Source organism: Sus scrofa, chromosome 7 (genome assembly GCF_000003025.6).
Source record: "Sus scrofa isolate TJ Tabasco breed Duroc chromosome 7, Sscrofa11.1, whole genome shotgun sequence".
Classification (NCBI taxonomy): domain Eukaryota; kingdom Metazoa; phylum Chordata; class Mammalia; order Artiodactyla; family Suidae; genus Sus; species Sus scrofa.
The window spans coordinates 43560540-43571374 of NC_010449.5; the positions used below are offsets into that span (position 1 = coordinate 43560540).

The 10835-nt window shown below is 42.5% G+C and overlaps 1 long non-coding RNA gene across 1 annotated transcript in view; it reads right to left on the reverse strand.

Moving 5' to 3' along the window:
- LOC102165477 overlaps positions 1–10596 on the reverse strand; it is a 197499-nt gene extending 186903 nt beyond the window's left edge. The window contains exon 1 of the long non-coding RNA XR_304464.3: positions 10527–10596. This is a non-coding gene — a long non-coding RNA (uncharacterized LOC102165477). The remainder of the gene's footprint in view (positions 1–10526) is intronic.

Sequence of the window (10835 nt, forward strand, 5' to 3'; positions counted from 1 at the left end):
TGTATCTAGTGGTGATGAGACATCTTTCCAGTTTGTAACCAGTAATTAAATGAGGTTCAGAAACTATTTGTACACGCATTCTCTAGACATCCCTGCTTCATGGATTAAACTAACACTGTCTAGGAGACAGGACAGTGTGCCCAGAGCATTTAAATAGTGACCGACAGTCAGTTTTTCATTCTCATTCCTGACACCATGAAATCCCTTGCCCAAAGGAATGAACTGGCCGAAGCAAGGGGCTGTTTTCCTCTGAATATTTCATCAACAGCTTCTCAAAATTCTAGATCCAATTTAAGGAATGCGCGGGAGCTGTGCCTGATACCTACACTCGCGATTTGCTAACTGTAGCCTGTTCACGTTTCATCTGTGCTCACCGGCTTCAGATCATAAAGGGGATCTCACCCAGAACTAAATGAGCATGATGTTGACCTTAAAGTCACAAGTGTCTACAGGGAACATATGCATCCGAATCCCACGTTAAAGGAGCCACATGTTTCCTACTCACTTTATCCAAGAGCATATCACACACCTTAGCTCTGCTCAGAGAAATCTCACGTCCAACCAGCGCTGGCGATCTTGCCCAAATACAAGGAAGACAAAACAGTAGAGTAGAAAAAAAAAAAAAAAAAAAAAAAGCAGATTTTGACATCAGACAGACTCTTGGCTTCCGGATACTAATACGTCTGCCTTTCACATGCTAGAGTGAGACAGGTTTTCAACTTCTCTCAAATCAGTTTCCTCAACTACAACATGGTGCTGATCACTGCAACACAACTATTACAGGGACGTGAACATTAAATGAGGCAATAAAGGGACCTGGCCAGATGCTCAAAGGATGCTGGTTCCCTGGAAGTCCCCTCAGTGGGTACTTGCTGTCTTCAAAGTCAGCAGCGATAAGGCTTGTTGAAACCCTTGGTATGGGGTGATGAAAGTGATAATTCACTTCTGTAGCATTCCTCCCCAAACATCTAACCCCAGTTTAATCGTGAGAAACACATCAGACAAATCACAACTGAGGGACATTCTTCAAATAACAGAACAGTAGTTCTCAAAAGTGCCAAGTTCGTCCAAAACAAGGAGAGTCTGAGAAATGGTTGCAGTCAAGAGGAACCTGAGACAGGACCATGAATGTGATGTGAGGTCCTGGATAGGACCCCAGAAAAGGAAAAAAAAAAAAAAAAAGCACACCATAAAAACTAAGGAAATATGAAGAAAATGTAGATTTTAGTTAATAAGTCTTTATCAATATTGGTTGATTAACTGTAACAAATGTACCACAGTAATGTGAGGGATTAGTAACAGAGGAAATATGGAAACTCGGTTCTATCATCTCAATTTTTCTATAAATCCAAGACTGTTATACAAACTCTATGTAAAAGATATATTTAAATAAAACACCTGCAATTTTGAAACAGGGGTGTTAAGCAAGTCCTCTGAAGTCATCTTCTTGGTATGTTTCTTCCTTCTTTTCTCTTTCCTCCCTCAAGTTTAATCATTGGGACCACTGAACTTAGAAATCAAAGAACCTCTGACATCAACATCATGAATATTTTCTCAGGTCAGTCTCCCAAAGCAATAGAAATTAGAGCAAAAATAAACCCATGGGACCTCATCAAACTGAAAAGCTTTGGCACAGCAAAGGAAACCCAAAAGAAAACAAAAAGACAACTTACAGAACGGGAGAAAATAGTTTCAAATGATGCAACCAACAAGGGCTTAATCTCTAGAATATATAAACAACTTATACAACCCAACAGCAAAAAAGCCAATTAATCAATAGAAACATGGGCAAAAGACCTGAATAGACATTTCTCCAAAGAAGATATACAGATGGCCAACAAACACATGAAAAAATGCTCAACATCGCTGGTTATAAGAGAAATGCAAATCAAAACTACCATGAGATTCCACCTCACACCAGTCAGAATGGCCATCATTAATAAATCCACAAATAACAAGTGCTGGAGGGGCTGCGGAGAAAAGGGAACCCTCCTGCACTGTTGGTGGGAATGTAAACTGGTACAGCCACTATGGAGAACAGTTTGGAGATACCTTAGAAATCTATACATAGAACTTCCATATGACCCTGCAATCCCACTCTTGGGCATCTATCTGGACAAAACTCTACTTAAAAGAGACACATGCACCCGCATGTTCATTGCAGCACTATTCACAATAGCCAGGACGTGGAAACAACCCAATTGTCCATCGACAGATGATTGGATTCGGAAGAGGTGGTATATATACACAATGGAATACTACTCAGCCATAAAAAAGAATGACATAATGCCATTTGTAGCAACATGGATGGAACTAGAGAATCTCATACTGAGTGAAATGAGCCAGAAAGACAAAGACAAATACCATATGATATCACTTATAATTGGTATCTAATATCCAGCACAAATGAACATCTCCTCAGAAAAGAAAATCATGGACTTGGAGAAAAGGCTTGTGGCTGCCTGATGGGAGGGGGAGGGAGTGGGAGGGATCGGGAGCTTGGGCTTATCAGACACAACCTAGAATAGATTTACAAGGAGATCCTGCTGAATAGCATTGAGAACTTTGTTTAGAGACTCATGTTGCAACAGAACAAAGGGTGGGGGAAAAAAATGTAGTTGTAATGTATACATGTAAGGATAACCTGACCCCCTTGCTGTACAGTGGGAAAATAAAAAAATTAAAAAAAAAAAAAAGATTTTTCTCCAGCCAGGCCCTCGAAGACTGAAGGAAAAGGGATTCCAAAGTTATATGTGGAAAAAAAAAGCAAGATTCAAAGCATAAGTCCAGGAAGTTGCACCCCCAAGCTCACCCTATGCCCAGCACACAAGCTGAAGCACACACACTGGTGGGTCAGAGAGCTTTCTAAGCATGGCGAAGTCTTCCGTTTAAAGGAAATATCAACAAGGATGCTGAGACATATAGAACAGACCTGTGGTTGCCCAGGAGAAGGGGGTTGGGGAGGGATGGACTCGAAGTTTGCAGTCAGCAGAGGCAAAATATTATATATAGAATAGATAAACAACAAGGTCCTACTGTACAGCACAGGGAACTATGTTCAATATCCTGTGATAAGGCACAATGGAAAAGAATATGAAAAAGAATGTATCTATGTGGATAACTGAATCCCTTCACCATACAGTAAAAATTAACATTGTAAATCAACTATACTTCAATAAAATAATGTTTTCTATAAAAAAAAAAAAAAAAGAAATCAAAGAACTAGGATGAGAGATTCCTGAGCTCCATAGAGAAGGATCCATGAAGGAAGGGCCTGCCAAGTTCATGCTCAAGAAGAAGCTGGGTATCAACAGGGAGGATAAATTCCCAGCAAGGCTCCAAGCAGCTACCCTGCCATGTGCTGGGCACGGTCCTAGGTACTTGACATGTATCTTTTGTTCTCAAGGCCACCATACTGTTGTAATACTCATCTCGGTTTGCAGATGGGCCTTAGCTGATCATGACTCCACAATGGGCAGGAACCAGACTTGAGCTCCACACTCAGAATCCCTCTGTCTTAACCACTGCACCCACGGCCTCCCAAGGCCAAGGTAAAATAATCAACTGGGGGAAGTTCCCATTGTGGCCCAGTGGTAATGAGCCCAACCGGTACCCGTGGAGACACAGGTTCGATCCCTGGCCTCGCTCAGTGGGTTAAGGATCCAGCGTTGCTATGAGCTGTGTGGTGTAGGTCACAGACAAGGCTCGGATTCCGCATTGCTGTGGCTGTGGTATAGGCCAGCAGCTGCAGCTCCAATGACCCCCCAGCCTGGAAACTTCCACATGCTGCAGGTGTGGCCCTAAAAAGCAAAAAACAAACAAAAACTATCAGCTGGCTTTTATTGGCATCCCACTTCCACTCTGTACACCTCCCTATTTCTAGATGACCAACATCTGACACCCACTAAGCTATCCGGCGATGCCGCTTTTCTCCAGAAAGAAAAGTGAGAGCAAGGGAGTGAGGAAAATGGGAAGAGAGAAAGAAAGAGAGCAGACGGATAAAACAGATAATTAAGAGAACCTACTGCACAGCACAGGAAAATCTACTCCACAGTTTGTAAAAACCTGCATGGGAAAAAAGAATGGATATATTTAGGGAGTTCCCTTCGTCACTCAGTGGTTAATGAACCCAACTAGGATCCATAAGGATGTGGGTTTGATCCCTGGCCTCACTCAGTGGATTGGGGATCTGGCATTGCCATGAACTGTGGTGGAGGTTACAGATGCAGCGCGGATCCTGAGTTGCTGTGTCTGTGGTGTAGACCGGCAGCTGCAGCTCTGATTCAACCCCTAGCCTGGAAACTTCCATATGTCGCAGGTGCCGCCCTAAAAAAAGTAAAAAAAAAAAAAAAGAATGGATTTATTTACATCTATGATTGATTCACTTTCCTGTACACCTGAAATTAATACAATGTTGCAAATAAACTATCCTCCAAAATAATTAAATTAAAAAAGAAAAGAAAGAGCTGAGATTCGTTGAGTGGCTTCTTTACACCAAGACAATCAGTAGGTACTTGACCCTCTCATTAATTAAGCTCTCCTGATATCCTCATAGGGACATAATTTCCATTTTTAGGCTCATAGCCCAGTGCTTTTACCTTGGTGTCAGCAACGGAAAAGTTCTTCCTTTTGACTGATTTCCAGGACATTCGATTCTGTTGTGCTCACCCCCTTGGTACTTTCTTTTTTTTCCCTTTTCTTTTCTTTTTTTGTTGTCTTTTTGCCTTTTCTAGGACCACTTCCGTGGCATACGGAATTTCCCAGGCTAGGGGTCCAATCAGAGCTGTAGCTCCCCAGCCTACGCCAGAGACACAGTTAACACAGGATCTGAGCCATGTCTGTGACCTACACCACAGCTCATGGCACCGCTGGATCCTCAACCCACTGAGCAAGGCCAGGGACCGAACCTGCAACCTCATGGTTCCTAGTCGGATTCGTTAACCACTGCACCACAAGGGGAACTGCCCCCCCTTGGTAATTTCTCTACGCCACGTGCTTCATCTTCCTCTGTCTCCCCAGTGTGCTACCCTCCACTGGCCAGCTTTCCAGTTTTAAGGACCCATCGTGCCAAGGGAGTTTTGCTTGTCTCTTTTTGTTCCCCCCTCTGCTCTGAGCTTTAGCAAATCCTCTTCCCTCTGCTCGCCTTCCGGTCTTTGTCTAGCTAACTCCTCCTCAGTAGGAGATCTTCACTTTTATGTCACTATGACAGAGGGGCCTTTCCCAACATCCCAGATTAACGAGGCCACAATGTCACCCCTCTTTGCATCAGTCTGTTTTTTCTGGCTGGAATTAACACTTGCCATGCAACTATGAACACAGTGATGGGTTTGTGTCTTTAATTTCTGTCCCTTAGCTGAGCTTTGAGTGCCATGAAGAAAGAGACCATGCCTATTTTTTCCACATGTGCCTAACACTGTGCCTGGCACATAGTACAGCTCAACACACACTTCCTGTATAAGGTATTCAAATTAATGCATGGATATAATAAAGGCAATTTTCTTCTTTCTGAAATCTACCTTTACTTTTTGTTCAAGGTATATGTCACTGTGTGTGTTATAGTAAAGTTATTCACATGCGTAATTTTTTTTAACTAGACTTTAAGCTCTGAACAGGAAAATTTCTGCAATGTTTCTATGTATCCTCTCCCTCTCTCTGTCACACACACACACACACACACACACACACACACACACACACACACAAGAAAATCCTATGAAGGGCTCTCCCCTTATGGTGCAGCAGAAATGAATCTGACTAGGAACCATGAGGTTGCGGGTTCCATCCCTGGCCTTGCTCAGTGGGTTAAGGATCCGGTGTTGCTGTGAGCTGTGGTATATAGGTCAAAGACATGGCCTGAATCCCGAGTTGCTGTGGCTGTGGTGTAGGTTGGCAGCTGTAGCACCGATTGGACCCCTAGCCTGGGAACCTCCATATGCCATGAGTGTGGCCCTAAAAAAAAAAGAAAGAAAGAAAAAAAAGAAAATCCTATGTAGTAGAAGCCAAAAAAAATAGTGTCTTAAATAAAAGTGTCTCCAGTTAAGTGGACAAAAACTAACTACAGTTTCACACATTTCCTTTTCTAGGAATATCTGAACTTAAAAGAGCATCCCTGAGCAGTTATATGCTTGATAAGCCAATGCGGTTTCACAGAGTTGGGAGACCATTTTTCATATTTCTCTTTTTTTTAAGCCCATTTAATAAATAAGCTCCTCCTATGGCCTAAGCTTGAACCTGGCTTTGTTTGCAAAAAAAAAAAAAAAAACAAAAAACAAAAAAAAAAACAAAACTGAAAATGACCTTAGAAGGCTGTTCCCCCCAACCCCAAAAATCTCCCACTTTCCTGTTCTTCCCTTCAGAGAGTGATGGTGCTCAAACCCCAGCACCTGCCCTCAGAGGGCCACTTGGTCAACATCTTTCCACCTTCACTAGCAGCTTCCTGGTCCAGTTCAGGACCCCACCCCCACCCCCCGGCCCCAGAATCCTCATCTAAGGCCACACTGGCAAGATTCAGAAGCACTTCCTCTGTCAAGGAAACACATTTCAGATCACTTTAAATTTCCAAGAAAAAAAAAATAGAGGGTTTGATTTCAAAGGTGAGCGTATAATTACCCTGCATCCCTCTGGAATCACAGAACCAGCCGAGCCCACCCACATGTAAGTACCATCATCCTGTCACCAAAAGATTCGTGCGTCTGATGACTAGGGATGCCTTGCCCTCAGCACAGGAGAAACTGAAGGGCAGCGGAAGCAAGCTCAGCCCTGGGGCTGGGCTTCTGTGATCTAAACAGAGATGCCCAGCTCTCTCCAGAGGCCCCGAGGAGGCTTCACGGTGTTAAATCAAGGGAATACAGAAATAGATTTTAGCAAGAGAATTTAAAATGCAAACGCAAGGAATCAGTATTTTACTATGTTGGGAGGAGTTAGTTAATAAATATTAAATCTACAAGAAATCTATAAGCAAATAAGATTTAACCCTCATACCATATACAAATATAATTTTTAAATTGTTTTATATTGTAAATGGACAAAAATACGGAAATAAAACTTCTGGGGAGTTCCCATTGTGGCCAGCAGGTTAAGAACACAACTAGTAGCCGTGGGGATGTGGGTTTGGTCCCTGGCACAGTTCAGCGGGTTAAGGATCCAGCGTTGCTGTGCTGTAGCAAAGACTGGAGATGTGCCTTGGATCTGGCGTGGCTGTGACTGTGGTGTAGGCCAGCAGCTGCAACTCTGATTTGATCCCTAGCCTGAGAACTTCCAAATGCCGTGGGTGCGGCCTGAAAAAGAAAAAAAAAAAAATTCTGGGAGTTTAAAGAAAAAAAAATCATGGACCTGATGGTAAAAAATCACATTCCCTGGTAGCTCAGTGGGTTAAGGATCTGGCATTGTCATTGCTGGGGCTCTGGTTACAGCATGGGTTCGACCCCTGGCCAGGGAATTTCTGAAGGCCACCGGTATGCCCTTTCCCCCCTCCAAAAAAAACAAACAAACAAACAAACAAACGAAGGCACTTATGGTAAGGCATTCACAAGCAAGCACGGCGTACCCCATGGGCAACTCCTCCCTGTGCTCAAGGAGCTCAGGTTTCTACCTCCCTCTGACTCACCTTCCAAATCTCACACTGGGCTGGGGGAGAGGCTGGCTTCCCCAGTCCACATGGGAACATGTGTTGAGAGTGGAAGGTTGGTGTCAAGAAGAAGAATGATTACAGAAGCCTGGGAACCCAGTGGGGAGAAGAGGGGACCCCTGACTTTCACTATTTCTACCCAGCAGCAGGCAAGGGCTTTGAGAAGAAAAGGAATGAGAGAAGATCCTTAGCACTGCAAATATGTGCATGCCACCAAAAAGTCACCCTCAGCGATAACACTGGCATCCTGTAAACTTAGGTAGCAAACCTCTCCCCATGCCTACATCGGTAGCCTAGAAGCACCGAAAAGGCTGCACATCAAAGGGAAATTGCAGGAGTTCCTGTTGTGGTTCAGTGGTAACAAATCCGACTAGTATCCATGAGGATGCTGGTTTGATCCCTGGCCTCGCTCAGTGGGTTAAGGATCTGGCATTGCCGTGAGCTGTGGTGTAAGTCACAGATGAGGCTCAGGCCTGGTGTTGCTGTGGCTGTGGCACAGGCTGGCAGCTGTAGCTCCAATTTGATTCCTAGCCTGGGAACTTCCATATGCCACAGGCGTTGCCCTTGAAAAAAAGGGGAGGGAATGCAAAACGGGATGTGATTCAACTCACTCCATGAAATCAAAAACCTTGCTCTTCAGTATGCTCCTAAATATGGATAGGAATATACATCACAAAATAAAGACTTCCAAAATGTGGCTGTTTGTGTATCATGAAATGTTATAATGAATACTTGCCATTTTTGGATTTCTAGGATGCAAACATGTTCTCTATTCAAGGGGATCTCAAAGTAGAGGTGGGGTCCATCTCTTCCTACCTGAAAAAAGGGGAAAGCAGTGTCTTTCCCAGCCCTCTGGCAGTTGGAGCATGGCTGTCAGACATAACATTAGGCAGCAGAGGTCCCAACTGAACTTCTGAATCTTGAGAAAGTAATACAAAAAATTTCAGAGAAAATTAAGACCTCAATAAGACACTAGAAAAGCAGCATCTCCAATTTATAAGAATTGTGCACCTTGATCAAGTGGTTTAACACCTGAAAATCCATCCACGTAACACATGTCAATAGAATAAAGGACAAAAGCCACATGTTCATCCCAGCAGGTGTAGAAAAAAAGCAATTCACAAAATCCAATACCACTTCATGATAAAATAAAAACTCATCAAACCAGGAATAGAAGGAAACTTTTCCACGCTGATAAATGGCATCACAGAAAAACTGAGCCAATACTATACTGAATAGTGAAAGACGATATTTTGTCTGAAGGATCAGGAAGAAGATGAAGATGTGCCCTCTTGCCACCTCTATCAACATGGCACAGAGGTTCTAGCTGAGGTAATTAGGCAAGAAAATGAAATACAAGGCAACTAGATTGGAAAGAAACAAGTAAAATTATCTCATTTCTCAGATAACATGCTATTGCATACAGAAAAGTCTAAAGAATCCCCTAAAAAGCTAAATGAACTAATAAATGCATTTGGCAAGTTTGCGTGGTACAAGACCAATATACAAAAACAAACTGTGTTTCTCTTTTTTTAATGGCTGCACCCGCAGCATATGGAAGTTCCTGGCTTTAACTCAGTGCACCCAGTGGAGGGGATTGAACCCATACCTCTGCAGCGACCAGAGCTGCCACAGTTGGATCCTAAACCCACCGTGCTACTGCAGACACTCCCCAACTGTGTTTCTACACACGAGCAGTGACCACTTTGAAAATGAACTTTTATAAATTCATTTAAAATAGCATCCTAAAAATAGAATCTTTAACTTTTAACAATAGGAGAACAAACAGACACTCTAAAAACTACAAAAACATGGTTGAAAGCAATGAAAGACATAATATGTCTACTCAAAGCACCTGTGGTGAAGCTGAGACTTAAGCGCTGGTAACAACAGGGACTGAGTCCAGTGATAACAGAGCAGGGGACTGCTCCTGTTGCAGGATGGGATTTGGGTTGTGACATGGTCCACTTTCTGAATCTTTTTCCGCCCTCCCTTAAATCCAGAGATTGGTGTACTATTCTTTCAATAAATTCCACTTAGAATTGGCTTCTATTTTTTTTATAACCAAGAACTCTGACTGGTATAGCTATTACTGCAGCTGAGTTTTCCTCCCCTCCTAATGACTTTGCTTAGGAAAAGAAAAGCTCTTAGAATTCCTAAACTGTATACCTAGCTTTAGCATGTTCTAAGTGCCATTGCTTCCCTGATGTTCAACTCATTTTCCTAATAATCTTATACCTTAATAATAATAACCTTATAAGGCAAATACTATGAATCCTATTTTCAGATGTGAGAAAGCTCAAGTCAAAGGAGGTCATGTGACTTGTCCAGGAAAGGGTAGACCTCAGGGATGGAATTCTAGATCTGCTGAGCACAGATGCTGAGCAATTTCTATTATAGTAAGTTGCTTCCTTGACTTTCTGTCCCCAAAGCACAGAAAGCGTGTTGGCTGGCCTTTCCCTAAGGAGCATGGTATTGAGGTCACGTAGACCCCACACATAAAACTCAACCATAAAGAAACAGTTACATGAATTACTTATATGCAGTCAATGGAGCAGGAAGCAGTCATTAACAGTTATATTTTCAAAAGTATTTAATGACATGATAACATTCGTTCGGAAATGTTAGGATGAACACTGCCAGAAACCAACTGTGTGACATGCAGACACGTGTGTGTGTCTGTCTTATATATGTGTGTACATGCATAAGATAGACAGACATAAATACTGCACAAGTGCTAAGCATTAATAACGAAAAGATAAGAAAGGAAAAGAGTATACATTTCGAGGAGAAATAGGAGTAGCAGGAGATAGGCAATTATAAAAACAATAAATAGCTCTAGTCTAGGGCTCTGAAAGAAAAGACTGTGCCCATTACAATCCTACTATGCTATACTCACCAAAAACCTACTGCATGCTCAGATCCTTGAGAGAAAGCCACAGCTATCCTTTCTGTGTCTGAGATTCCTATCACTTTTGAATTGCTTTGTGGCTTTCACAGCTTTCCCAAACAGCCCAGTCCTCTCACAGCTTCTTGACTGCTGACCTCTCCTGGCCATTCCTAGTATTGCACTTTTGCCAACGGGGACACTATTTTTTTTTCTTTTTATAAACAAGTTCACTGATGTAATAAGTGGTGTACAAAACATTTCACACGTTGAATGTATAGATTTTAATGAATATGCACATATGCATAGACCCATTAAACC